Source organism: Macaca mulatta, chromosome 14 (assembly GCF_049350105.2).
Source record: "Macaca mulatta isolate MMU2019108-1 chromosome 14, T2T-MMU8v2.0, whole genome shotgun sequence".
Lineage (NCBI taxonomy): Eukaryota > Metazoa > Chordata > Mammalia > Primates > Cercopithecidae > Macaca > Macaca mulatta.
Genome location: NC_133419.1, coordinates 108972295 through 108975263, shown reverse-complemented (window position 1 = coordinate 108975263; position 2969 = coordinate 108972295).

The following is a 2969-nucleotide window of genomic DNA, read 5'->3' as shown; positions in this document are numbered from 1 at the left end:
AACGCCGAGGGGCTGCTGCACAGGCAGAGAACACCTCGGCGTCCTCCCCAACCCCGCACCCACAGCGACCCGGAGCGGGCACCGCCCATCCCGCCTCCTCCAATAGTAACCCTGGACCGTCACAGTCGGCAGCGATTGGCCGGCAGCCAAGGGTGGGGCGGAGCGTGGCGCTGGGACCCCGCAGCCTGGGCGAGGAAAGGTTGACAAGTGAATGACGTGGATGGAGACGCTGGCACCGGGGTCAACGAATACCTGACACGCTGCTGAATCCCGTGTCTACCACTTCTAACCCGCCGGGGCCGGTAGTTTATGTGTAATCCGAGATTTTTCGATTCACTGAGCATGTTTCCCTTAGGCCTACTCAGCACAAACTCATGAAAATATTTTAGGATTTTTTTTTTTTTTTTTTTTTTTTGAGACAGGATCTCACTCTGTCACCCAGGCTGGAGTGCACTGACGCGATCACAGCTCACTGCAATCTCGACCTCCAGGGCTCAAGCGATCCTCCCTCCCCAGCCACCCAAGTAGCTGGGACTACAGGCGCAAGCCTCCACAACCGGATAATTTTTGTATTTTTTGTGGAGACGGCGTTTCACCATGTTGGCCAGACTGGTCTTGAACTCCTGGACTCAAGTGAGCCTTCCTCCTCGGCCTCCCAAAGTGCGGGGATTACAGGCGCAGGCGACCACGCCCGGGTAATTTTTGTATTTTTTTGTAAAGACTAAGTCTCCCTATGTTGCCTAGGCTGGTTGCTAACTTCTGGGTTCAAGCAATCGACCAGCCTCGGCCTCTCAAAGTGCTGGGATTACAGCCGTGAGCCATCCCATCCAGCTGTGAAAATATTTTGAAGCAATCAAATTCCAGGCTCAGTCCAGATACAAATATGGGTAAAAGGCTTCAGGTGATTCCAGTCCCCAACCTTCAACCGCTCCAGCTGAGACCCCAGACATCATGGAGCAGAGACAAGCCATCCCCACCATGTTGTCTGAATTCATGATCCACAGAAATGAGGGAAAACAAATGGTTGTTATTTTAAGCCATTATGTTTTGGAGTAATTTTTTTTTTTTTTTTTTTAAGATAGGGTCTCACTCTGTCACCCAGGCTGGAGTACAGTGGTGCAATCATAGCTCAGTGCAGCCTCAAACTCCTGGTCTCAGGGGATCCTCCTTGTCTCTGCCTCCTGTAGCTAGGGGATCCTCCTGTCTCTGCTTCCCAAGTAGCTAGGACTACAGGCAGGTTCCACAATGCTAATTTTTTTTATTTGTATTTTATGTGGAGAAGGGGTCTTGTTGCCCAGGCTGGTCTCAAACTCCTGACCTTAAGACATCTTCTGGCGTTGGCCTCCCAAAGCACAGAGATTATAGGCATAAGCCGCCTTAACAGGTCTGTTCGGGGGTAATTTTTTTTTTTTTTTTTTTTTTTTTTTTTTGAGACAATGTCTCGCTCTTGTCACCCAGGCTGCAGTGCAGTGGCGTGATCTTGGCTCATTGCAACCTCTGCCTCCTGAGTTCCAGCAATTCTCCAGCCTCAGTCTCCCAAGTAGCTGGGATTACAGGTGCACGCTGCCACGCCTGGCTAATCTTTTGTATTTTAGTCGAGACGGGATTTCACCATGTTGCCCAGAGGCTGGTCTCAAACTCCTGAGCTCAGGAAATCCGCCCCCCTCAGCCTCTCAAAGTACTGGGATTACAGGCGTCAGCCACCATGCCTGGCTGGAGTAATTTTTTAATATAGCTATAAATATAGCACCCTGTCTTTAATTTCCCCGTCACTCCAGGTTTGTCCCTTAAAGTCCTCTGTGATTCCTGCACCGACACGAACCTCTCTATTCAACAGCTCACCAAGGCCTACCTCCTTCCTTGGAATGTCACACTGACACCTTCCCCTTCTACCAAAGGCCAAATATTTTTCATACTGGGCTGCTTTGAGAATTATTGAAAGGAAGTCATTACATTGTATGTCAGTGTTTAAGCTGCGTGTGTGTGTGTGTGTGTGAAACCGATAATATTTCTAACTGAAAAAGCTGAATTTTTAAAGAAATGAATCAGAAAACTAAAGGTCTGGCCTCATAGAGATAACCAGTTGTGAGAGGCCAAGCTCATGAGTGGGGCATCACACTGTAAAAAATGACTGGTTAGGCTGGGCGTGGTGGCTCACACCTGTAATCACAGCACTTTGGGAGGCCCAGGTGAGTGGATAATTTGAAGTCAGGAGTTCAAAACCAGCCTGGCCAACACAGCAAAACCCCATCTCTACTAAAAATACACAAATTAGCTGGGCATGGTGGTGGGCACCTGTGATCCCAGCTACTCAGGAGGCTGAGGCAGGATAATTGCTTGAACCTGGGAGGTGGAGATTGCAGTGAACTGAGATCACGCCACTGCACTCCAGCCTGGACAACAGAATGAGACTGTGTCTCAAAAAAAGAAGAAGAAGAAAAAATAAAGACTGGTTATATAGCTATGTATATAGTTCTTAATATGAACCAGTTCATTCACAGTTTAATTAATTTAATCCTCACAAAAATCCACTGAATTAGGAAGTAGCATTATCCACATTTTCCAGAAGTTTGTCCAAGGGCACAAAGCTTGTAGTTAGTGACACAGTTGCAATTGGAATCTAGGCAGTCTGGTTGCTAGGGCTAAGCTTCTAGGCACTCACTACACTAGTTGTATCTTAGGAGAGACCTGCCCTAGGAGAAACCTAACTAGGAACATAGAAGTCAGCTCTAATTGGACAATTCTGCCATCAGAGGCACTACCAGGAAATATTGCCACCATGTTCATCAGGACAGCTTCTAGAGAAGTTCAGAGAGATTTAGGAGCATTGAGGGGAGAAGAACAGTACATTCACTTCTGGAGCTACAGCAGGCAAGCTGCTCTTTAAAACTGAACTTCAAAAAAAACAAGAGTAGCTTTATCACCAATATGAGCACCAGGCAAAATGTAGCTAATAATTTCACTTAAGA